The following is a 10,860-nucleotide window of genomic DNA, read 5'->3' on the forward strand; positions in this document are numbered from 1 at the left end:
AAACTTGTAGTAGAGACTTATCCCTCTACTGGACGCCCTTGTGCCGATATCACCGCAGCTTTACCGACACTCAGGCCACTGCTGTATACGGCAGGTCAAGGAGTGGACTTCTACTCTCATTAACACGTCACCCACAGGTGCACTGCCACTCCAGGCATATCTAGCTAGATTTGCAAACGGACTACCTGACGCACAGGATTTACACTCCACCTAAAGGCACATCCTACCCGTCGGCCGTTGGCCTTACACTTCTACAGGCCTCACATTTCAACAATAACAACAACAACACTTAAAATACATAATATGTGCACAATAACCAACTTTCTTAATGTTATCAAATATTAACTGCCCTTACGGCACCTTACTCTCTCACCAGAGTAACCACTGCCCTTACGGCACCTTACTCTCTCACCAGAGTAACACTACTGCCCTTACGGCATCTTACTCTCACTAGAGTAACCAACTGCCCTTACTGCATCTTACTCTCTCACTAGAGTAACCAACCGCCCATAAGGCGCTTTACACATCCTTACACGCCGAATGCCACTTCACCACTGACTTTAACTTAAAAGCCCTCTTATAACGGCCCTCTTTGGTTTCATTCTACATATATGTCATTAGTATTTGGTTAGCCCAAATAATAAATAAATGCCGAATAAATAACTTTCCTACACAGCGCGTAACAGAAATAAGTGCGGAGCATTGGAGGGTATAAAGTAGAGTTCATCATCATAAGGTCGTCAGTCCTAAGACTGGTTGGACACGCACCTCCACTCTTTCCTATCCTCGCATTTACCTAAAACTAGAATAATCCACATCCTTAACTATTTGTGAACAGTAATCTAATTTAGGTCTACCTACACCTCTCCTAATTTCCGTTTCTGCCTCCAATATATTTCTATTTAATAATAATAACTTTACCCCTTAAGAAGCCCCCAAATAAAAGGGGCGAAACGTTAGCATATATATATTGTTAATTAATAAATAGCTTTATTACCTGAAGAAATTCAGGTTGGTTATTATTTATTATTATCATATACTTCTAGAAAGCACAGATTGGATAAACTTACATCATTATCGAATTATAGAAACGTAATAATAAGAATGTCGACGACCAGAAGATGTTGTCATAGGGTAAATTAGGGCTTTTCTGTGTTAGGTCCTAATCATTTATAGAATAATTTCACGCGCGCTAATGTCTTCCGGAAATTATCGCCAGTAATTTATTTCCAAACATCGAATTAGTAACAGGATCAACTGAATCCTGGCACTCCAACCGCGACATTATCCGCTTTATACCATCAGCCCTCGCCTTAATTTATCTTGTACTAATTACTTCAATCGTTCACCTGCTAAAATTACAGTCAATGCCGTTACATCAAATCATTTATCAATGAATTAATTTTGAATTCGAACGTAAATTAACCGAACTAATTTGTTTGCAACTAAATGAATTGAGCATTTTCTAAGGAGCTCGCATCTTTTTATAAGGAGATTAATAAATCTATAAATACCACAAAGGAAAAATATATATCTTTGTAATTTCAATAAATAAATAGCCTAATACTACAGTATCAAGACTAATTCAAGGGAAAAATAAAGATGACACTGAACGGGAATATAAAACCCTTAGGATCAGTCCAGAAATTTATAAGTCAGTCGTTCAAATATTTAAATTTTCTTTCAAAATTGATATAATTTGGATACCTGAAAGATTTAATGTTATGGATGGGCATTTCTTCCTACAATAAACTGAGGAAACCTTAAGTTATTGTAAGAAAGTTATAAGTTTCAAGAATATTTTATTGAGCATAATTCAATTTCGTTACTTCTGTGGACCACCACATGACGCAGAGTGAGTTTACTGCAATTTTACCGCGTTGGGAATGCATTGCAATCTTTTCACCAACACTTTATCAAGAGCACCACATATGTAATGATGATTTTGATGTTTGTGTACAATCTAGCAATTCGGAGGTACCTAGTGTTTGCAGGGAATGTGCTGTTATTTTTATGTTTTAAGTTGAAATATACTTTTCTGAACGGAAAGGATTATGAATCAACTCTATATTATACAAACAAAACACATACAGATGACAGTTTGAGGTATGCTGTAGACTTGTGTAACTCATGAACGAGTCGTTCACAAGAACGGCTCACTTCAACTGAGCCGAGTAAAGTATTTCAACAATTGAAAGAATTATAGTTCAGTAGTTCACATCTTGTACAGTAGGCCTCATGTATTTAGAATAATCAACTCATCTTCAACTCTTATCCATCCCTATTTTGTGGCAGTCACAGACAAATCAGAAAAAACTGCGTAAATTTTTGCTCCAAATCAACTGAAAATAGATGCTATTGAAAAGACATGAGTTCTACTGTATTATTGGACTTTTTGCATACTCTACATTCTGTGTGCTGAACTAAATGAACTACTAAACTAGACTAGTGAATTAGTTCACCTCATTGAAGAAGATTTATTAAACTACGTCAGTGAATTGAACTACAATTCCCAAGTCTAGTATGCTGAGTTCATCATCTCCATCATTATAAGGTTCCGAGTCAACCTTTGCCTAGTTTTGGCATAGTTTTCTGAAATAATATCCGTAAAGCTAATATGGTTTCATGTGTTCCCCTGCTTTTCCTACCCCGAATTGATCATTCCCTAATATTTTTCCGTCCTACTTCCCATCCCTGTTTGTACGATTTTAGTTAGGATATATGATGCATAGTAATTTAAGCTAATTGTTCTAAAATTTTTTCAACTAAGTATATCCACGCCTGATTTTCTTTTTTTTTTGTATGGCCACAACCTTAAATTAAGCACCATTATGTTTTAATTTCCATGTACCTTTCAAAAAATCGAAAATCTGTGTTATTTGTCAATTTTATCAATTAAAGGAAAAAGTCAAAATTGAATTTCATGTGAATATGCACCTACTAGAATAATGGGAGTCCATGATACCTATCGTTTATAAATTATCGATTGTCAGTATAAAGGCAAAACTTTCTATGATGCATTCAATGCATCAGGCCTGATCTGCACTTGACCGCCTTTTCATCCTGTATTATTAAACTTGAATTCTGTAGACGCATCAGTTTTTTCTGCCATGCAATGCATACATGTATATACTCGTCCATCAATACTTTACTGGCTGGCTTGGATCCCTAGGTAGTTCGGCCTCCACTCTCCGTTTCACGCTTTATTTATAGGTGAACCACAAAGGCAGATCCAACCCTCCTAAGTCTTGCCACTAGATATATGGTGTTGCATGTGCATCTAAACTTTCGACATAAATCCAAGTTCGCGCGGGGCAAAATGAAGAAGCGAACACCAGCAACTTCATTGCAGAGGCCATCGATAAACTTTAGATAAAATAAATTAAAGAACTAGCCATGCCGTAACTACAGCAGCGAACAACTACCGGATACGGTAGTTATCCATGGGCATACTTACATGTATTATCATAGACTGATGTGACAATTCCCTTAGGGTCGAATTCTGCTTGTTTGGTCAATCAGTTGACACATTGATTATCATTGAGTACATTATTATGTGCCGGAGGATTACTTATTATAATAAAAAACCACCCCATGGTGGATATGATGTCACTACATTAAATGTCCTCCGATGTTTTCATCGACGTATTTTAAGTTTTAATTAGGTAAATTTAAATCCAACATTAGTCACGAGCTGTGACAAAAATAAAGAACAGGACCTGCCGCAACCCCATAACCCTAAGTAATCAAACAAAAACATTGAATATTAAAAATAGAATTAGTAAAAGGTCAATAAGCATTAATTAACAGAAAAAGCTATGACATACGCCAAACATAGAGTGTGGGCCCACCTGCATGGCAGTCACACATCAATATCACTGAGCCATTATCGTTTGTTTAGTATTTGGGTAAATTTCCGAATTCTGGCGGAATTTATCTAACTAAACAAATAAATTTTCCGCGCTTGCGTTAAAGACTAAAATAAGGGCGACACCCCATCTCCCTTTAACCGCCATCTTCAAAAAAGAATGTATTTACTTTCCGTAAAAATCTCCGTAACTGCAATTCCTACAAAAAATGCACAAACCGTGTATGCAGTTGCAATCAGCGCCACCTACTATATCAATAACTCCACTTGGTTAAATATGAAATCAACGTTTGATGCGGTCACCGGCGATTTTCGTAACTAATAAGGCCACAACTTTTGTTTCTTATTGTACTTTAACTTAACGCCTGTTCGAATGTTACTTGTGCTAGCTTACACCTATGTTTTATAGATACATACTCGACTGATTGTTTTAGAACTATCTAAGACCTTACCGCTAGTGTCTATTATGGGTTAATGTAACTTCTCACAATGATTATACGAATTTGTTATGACTCGACTATCGACAGAGCCGTACTTATACAGGGTTCCTCTGAAATTAATAGCAAGCTTTGAAGGGTGTTAACTAGATGCAATAGGGAATCGTACGGTTAGTATAACGTGTGGTTAAAGGATCAAAAAAATTGTAAGAAAACCAGAAGAAGTTACAATCCGAAGTCGGTCCTGGACGTGAATTGGTGGCGTACAGTGAAATTGCGATATCAACTAAGCAGCAATCGATGGAGAATATAAGCAGTGACGTTTGTGGAAGAATAGATAAATAAAGTAAATATTGACAACTTACTACTACTACTACTACACATAATAACGTTTAGACGCTCATTACGATAAAAATTAGTTAAATACCTACAAAGTTCATTGCTCATGGTCATAGTGCTATTTGAAGTACACCTCGACATGACATTAAGAACACAAACGAAAGAAAAAATTGATGTTACGTAAACATTAACAAGTTAATTAATATCCTCTGGATATGTGAATATAGTTTTGTTAATTATAAAATAAATTTCCCAATCACCATTAAGGTGTTTTCCATGAGTGGTTCGACAACAACCTTATCCTTCCATTAGAAAAAATCAATTAAACCAGTAACCACACCAAAGTTGTTCGGAATTCGAACCTAGTGCTATATTTAAACAAAACAAATTATGAAATGTGGGCTGACCTTTAATGGCTATACTCTACTCAATGAGAGGCGAAATGGAGAAAAAGTTGACTTTTTTTATAATCTCACAACCAGTAATTAGGTAATGTGTATGTAGTAGACCATTTAATCTCCCTGTGACAACAGGATTTATGATACCCACATCTATTTTTGAAAAAAGAATGATGAGAGTATTTTCTATAAATAGATATTGATATTTTTATTTTTATTTTTATTTTCCCTAATATATTAAGATAAAACATACTATTTAAGGGCTCCTCTTATGTTGTCGGAAAGTCATGTCCTTACTAATTAATAATTTCTAAATTCTTCTATTATTAAACATCTAATTAGGTAAAATAACAGATATTTATTTAGCCACATGTACATGTAACTACGTGAAAATTATTGATTGTATAGGTAAGGACAGCTTGTCTGTCACTGGCTCACGAATATCTAAAATATTGAGTGAATGGGGCTTCTTCATAAGCCGCTGACAGTATATATTTGTTCAAGCGAAAAGGTCGATGTAAAGGGCAATACTCCTATTACAGGTTAAGATTATGCACACACTAGTTTGGAAAAGTTCACTTCCCGAGGGTAAACAGGATATAAAGGTCAAAGCGGACAGGATCACTCCCAATCTTACATAAAAATCTATCAATTGCACTTTTTAAATATTAAAGGAAAATTCCAACTAAAATAAAACCGGTCAAGTTACGAGTCACACTTGCGCACAGGAGATTCCATGCTACGCTAATTTGTTTACGCCTCTCATGAGTTATTTTACTGCTATAATAGGCTATAATCAGGTTGTGTTTCATAGTTGTAAATTTAGTCCTTTTTTTAACTCAGGGCTTTTCTAAAATATGTAAAAATCATGCAAGAGATGATAGAGCAAGAAAATTATGTAAATATTTACTGGTCCATTCACTATTTTCGAAAAATACGTATTTGAAAGTGCAAGTAATCGTCCAGCCTCACTCTAGCAAACACACAGAGAAATACGACAATGCAACGCCACATTCAATCAAACCGAAATTAACAGCATCAGCGTTGTATTTCTTCTTTCTTTGACTCATATATTGTTTTTTATTTCTCAAATTAGATTAAGTGTAGATAATTCATTCAAGTTTTTATATAACAATAGAAACAGTGGTAAGTAGTTATTTGTTCTTTTAGAGTTCTAATTTTATATTTAATCAATTAATATATGGTTCGGTAAACTAATTCAGCAATACAGTATCGGTATCGGTCATTAGTGTCAGTATGTGAGTATGTCGCTGCAGAACAGTTGTTAATACAATTGTGTGACATGATACTATTTATGGACTTGAATGATATTGTAGCTGTAGATGGCGAAATGTTTGATTTTATTTCACTCCAAATGGTGTAAACGAAATAGCACGGAACCTTGTCTCCTTTTTCTCCACCTATCTCTTTTACTAGTTTAGTAAAAAAAGGTATTTGAAGCACTTTTCGAGTCATATCTTTTTATTTATTATTTTTTATTTTTCAAGAAAAAAGAGAAAAATATATCAGTTACAATTTGTTGTAAGGAGATACATGTAATGAATCTAAGACCTACCATGTTTTTCAGCAAGCCAAAAATAGACTTATTAAATTGATCCCAAATATTGATTGAACGAGGCCTGATTACTTTCCGAAGTTAATTAGAAAATGAAGGTCATTAGAAGCTAATTCGGGAAACGAAGGGCAATTCACTGGATTATCCTGTTTTGCTACTGCCAACGACATTAAAAATGCTAAAAATTTCATTGTCAATAAGTACGTATATAATGATTTCGGTTTTGGATTCTGTTTAATTTTGTACGAACTTCAGAAATACTTTCTGCTATCCTCAATCCTAAGTTAATGTCAAGCATACATACATTTCTATATACTTTTTTTATTTTGAATTTGAGGACAGGTACATTTATTATTTATATTACTATAACACGCATTTTATTTTTAATTTTAACATTAACAGAAAAGATAAGGGAACTGGAGTAACCTAGTTGTACTTTCAATAGAACTTGGGATGGGAAAATTGTGACATCCTTTTTAAAATCCATTTACTTAATAATTTAATTTACACAAAATGCTTTCATGTTTTATTCAAACACTACATACTTTTGTTTCACCCTTTTCAAATCCTTTTCAAGAATCTAATTGAATGAAATCATGAATGCTTTCTCTCTCAGTTCAGTCTACTTTGAATACATTCAATCTAAGTTGTAGTCGGTTATTTCCCCTAGCTACCCCGCTTAGTTTTTGAAATTTTACAAAACATCTGACGAAGCAATATGAATATGACGTACAGAAACTCGTACGCAGAAAACAAGTAATTGAGATCTATCTTCTATGTTTTACAAATTTTGTATTGACGAAGAAATATTAGATAATTTACTCATCATTGCGAACCACGCCAAAAATTTGCTGGAGCTACTTCAGTCAAAATTGAAACCTATAAATTTGGTGCAGACCCTGATTCCAATTTATAAATATGGGCTTCTGTAACGTTGAGGCAACTACAATACGCTAACCACATTTAGAAGTGTAAAACAGTCCTGTTGGAACGTTTTTGATTTAGCGAATGCTGAAGCGCTAGCAAGAGAGTCAAAAGTTTGTTTTGATTGGCCACGGGTGTTTCGTCATCAATAAGGCTAGTGACATGCTCTCTGGCTTGGACACCTGAGAAGTGTGTCATTGATCAGTTAAAACAAACTTTTTAGGTGTTTCATTCCCACCAGCCAGTAATGCTGGTGGGCGGGCAATCCCTACGGAGTACGCTGGAAGGTAGGGCGGATGACCCTCTTCAGCCTTCTTTCAGGAATCGTGAGAATGGATGGGTGGTGGTTCGTGTGAGAAAGATAAGACAGACGAAATGAAGTCAGAAGAGAATGAAAGATTATGTGTGGAATATTACTGCCCCAGCGTTTGCCTAGGTGATCCAAGGAAACCACTGAAAAACTTGGACCAAGGCAAACAAACCCGAAATCGATCCGGCGTCCTCCCGAATGCTAAGAAGTGTTCTAAACCTCTAGGCCATGCCACTCGGTCTCATAGATCGATGTTAATCGTGCTTATATGTTTACGAAGAAAATATTGTGCCCTTACAGGAAACTTTTAGAGCAGTTGTGGCCATCTGGCGATGGAACTGAAGCTCACTGATAACAATAGGCACAATCGTACGGATAGCAAAACCTAACAAACTTTTGCGAATATCTTCCCAGAATAGCTTGATTCTGATATCGTTTTATCTACATATTAACGTTCTGGTTTATACGAGACATGCTACATTCTTACGTACGTTTGTCGCTTTACACCATTGATTTAGTACATTTCTATAACGAGGTTTTGTTTAATTCAACATTATACTATACGGTTTATTAAGGTATAGCTACTTAACGGTGTCATATATTTAACAGATACAATAACAGTGTGTAAACGGTTGTTTGTAAATCTTATGATATCTGCACCTTCAAGGTGTTTAACCAGCTGTGGTAATCATCTAAGCGACGTCGAAGGGGCGATTAAACTTGAAACCACCCCTTTCCAAGACCCTTAAAAGGGCTCGTAAACGCTGTAAGCCATTCGTAAACGGAGGTGTCGCACAGAAATTAAACAATAAAATTTAATGTTTGCGCGGCAACGAACGCGAATAACGGCAATGCCTTCCGTAACGCATACAAGCTGCGGTTGAATAATTCCAATGGTAGTGGACTTAGCCCGATAATAACACCGAGCTTAATCTAGTTGGCAAAGAAGGACTTAGCACGCGAAGCTGCATTGCAGTAATAAAAATCTTGCCGCTGCATAATCTAATTTCGGACGTTCAGTTTTAAGCTGTAACATGCCAGGTGAAAACAGGCTTTAGCAGGAAGAAGATTACACTTGGTGGTGTAAGTAAATTCCACCCTTTATAAAAACCTAAAAGTCTGTGTAGCACAAGACTATACATACATTGTTTATTATTGGATTATATATACTCGCGATTTCATTGAAGTGACTGCCTTCAATACTTCCAGTGAATTGTACGCTAGCGTTGAAGGAATTGTGCGAGTGTTCTAAGATGAAGTCATAATAGTAGGCATTGATTCCACATAATCCTTTTAATATCTCGATAAATGTTTGTCATATCAAAGTTATTCTAAAGCAGTTCTCTTTTCAATAATGTACACCAAGGGTCAAAAATCTTAAGTTGTTGTCTCTATTATATCAAGGTTAAAATTCATATGTACAGGAGATACACTTTTTTATGAAATATTTCCTCCCCATTTCACACTAACACGGGTTGATTTTCGAAAATCCTTCCTTAATGCAACTCTCAAATTTTCATGTTTCTATCTTCATTGGGCCAGGCTGTACCTTGTCTGTCAATCACTTTGGATACCATAGAGTACACTTTCAATTTAGAGTTTATCATTTTATCTGAATTATCTGATGTATAACACATGTGGTTAGGACCCTAATGTAACTGGAGGCGTTTTTATTAAAATGTTCAATGCAGGATTGTGGGCAAAATAATATTCAGTAAAAGAAACGAGAGAATCAAACTCTGAAAAGCAATTGTATGACGAGCTTCTGATGTGGGTGAGTAGCAACCGATTCGATGCTTGTCAATGTGAAAATTGAAATTTCGACCAACAGACAGGGGCAAGAGTAATTCCACTTTGTCGGTATGTTTTTCGATCTGTCTGCTATTATTTCGGAGCATATGAATGCCTAACTCAATTTCCGGCGCGAGCGGCGCGAGGTGTTTTAAACTTCCTCCTCATCTCGCGTTGGATCGCTTTTGACAGCTAAATATCCTCTTCATTTCGCATGTCAATGTCATGGATAGCACAAAGGAATACACGAGGCACAACAAAGCCCGAATAATTGTCAGTCGGCGGTTTTGCAAACTCCGATACTGATGGTAGGTAGGTACACTATATAAAAGTGATATCTTTTGACAGAAACTCTGATGGAAATCAAATGGATAAATACGATTTTATTATATAAACATCACCATCTACGTATTGGGGCTATACAGGCTACAGTTTCTAGTAAATAATTTAGCTAGTTTGATAATGAATAGCGTATTTTATTCTGAACAAAGCTTTATACTCAGGCTTGCTGGCCGTAGACTAGGATTGCTTTTTTTTAGAACGAAATTCCTTTTCACACATTACAGCGGCAAGTAGCTAACCAACATGAATAAGTGTCGCCAGGTGAATTCCTTTTTATTCACTACCCATACAGGGTTTTCAAAATCGGACCATTAATAGATGCCAGTTTAAATTGGTCGTCAATTGGCAACCATATAAGACCCATCAGTCGTTTAGAGTTGAATGATAATGCCAAGCCAATGACAGAAGTCAATCATTGGCCGATTAATTATAAAATTCTTCAGACCAATATTGACAATGAATGGGTGATATCTCAATTAAAATTCGTTTATAATAAATTTTAGTTTTATTGGTCCACGTCTATACAAATAGATACAGTAGTTATTAAATGTATAAAAAAGAGACAAAGCATGGTGATAATGGAATCCGATAATCGGCTGATTGACTAAAAACTAATTGGACCAATGTTGACAATGAACGGGCAATGGGTTTATCATCATCATAAGGTCATCAGTCCTAAGACTGGTTGGACACGTACCTCCACTCTTTCCTATCCTGAGCTAAACTTCGCATTTCCCTAAAACTAGAACAGCCCACATCCTTAACTATTTGCGAACAGTAATCTAATCTAGGTCTACCTCTACCCCTCCTAACTCCTGTTTCTGCCTCTAATATGTCTCTGACTAGACCTTCATGCCTGAGAAGGTGTCCTACCA

The sequence above is a fragment of the Agrilus planipennis genome, unplaced genomic scaffold (assembly GCF_000699045.2).
Source record: "Agrilus planipennis isolate EAB-ADULT unplaced genomic scaffold, Apla_2.0 scaffold81, whole genome shotgun sequence".
Classification (NCBI taxonomy): domain Eukaryota; kingdom Metazoa; phylum Arthropoda; class Insecta; order Coleoptera; family Buprestidae; genus Agrilus; species Agrilus planipennis.